Raw genomic sequence first — 874 nt, 5'->3', positions numbered from 1 at the left:
CTTCCCATTGCATCTGTAACAAACTTTTAAAATGATATTGCCACACCACCATGCACAAGCCTACCTGCACAGTAGAGACAGATTATTCCATCACATTCAGATGGTTAACAGAGGTTAGCAAGTCCTGTATTTATATATCTATATATTTATATCGCTTTCTAAGAAAGTGCATATTAATGTTTACTTTAAAGAATGTGTAAATGGTGCTATCAAGAAATCTGATCAATTTTATCCCAGTTTTTGTGTACCACTTCGAATGTATGAGATTTATTTTTCTATTGGAAAAAATAAACAGTCTGAAAGCATTACAATTGGTAGATTTTAGTAATTTAACAATGAATGGAATCCCTATGTCATAGTTTCATTGGAAATTTTAATGATGGGTCATACAAATTACAACACACTTATTGATGATATTCACACATTTCTGTCTGAACATTTGTCAGTCCAGTCTCTGATTCCTCAATGAATATAACTGTAAACTTCACCTGCTGTGAGGTGTCTACGTAATTGGAATCCAAAGCATTCTCGGGCAGACATGGAAAGAGGTTGAAGTGTTACTATGTGCAACAGACACACAAATTGGGACTGGTTAGTCTTCAAATAAAGGAAATACAAATGGTATTTTTTAAATGCAATGCAAATCCGGTTTAACATATCACTATCTGGTGCAATGCAGTTCCTATACATGTTATATGCTTCATCTTTAGTTAAAATGATTGAAAAATCTTTACTGAATGAGAGAACAAAATGAACTTGATTATAGTTATCTAAATATTTTGCCTTTTGAAATTAGGCTTGTTTTCTCATAAACATATGAATACACATAGTTATTACCTGCAGTTATATTTTGATGCCTTTTATTCCAAGGGTA

At 32.3% G+C, this 874-nt stretch overlaps 1 protein-coding gene across 6 annotated transcripts in view; it reads left to right on the top strand.

The window, feature by feature from the left end:
- NOVA1 (NOVA alternative splicing regulator 1) overlaps positions 1-324 on the top strand; it is a 229,519-nt gene extending 229,195 nt beyond the window's left edge. For 4 of the 6 annotated variants that reach the window (XM_074955785.1, XM_074955781.1, XM_074955782.1 and 1 more), the window contains one exon: positions 1-324. This exon is cut by the window's left edge and continues 4,437 nt beyond it. The gene's annotated coding sequence lies outside the window, so the exon portion shown is untranslated. The other 2 variants (XM_074955779.1, XM_074955780.1) reach the window with 2 other exon arrangements.
- Positions 325-874: the final 550 nt, after the last annotated feature.

This window comes from Natator depressus, chromosome 6 (assembly GCF_965152275.1).
Source record: "Natator depressus isolate rNatDep1 chromosome 6, rNatDep2.hap1, whole genome shotgun sequence".
Lineage (NCBI taxonomy): Eukaryota > Metazoa > Chordata > Testudines > Cheloniidae > Natator > Natator depressus.
This window is presented reverse-complemented; position numbering and strand designations above follow the sequence as displayed.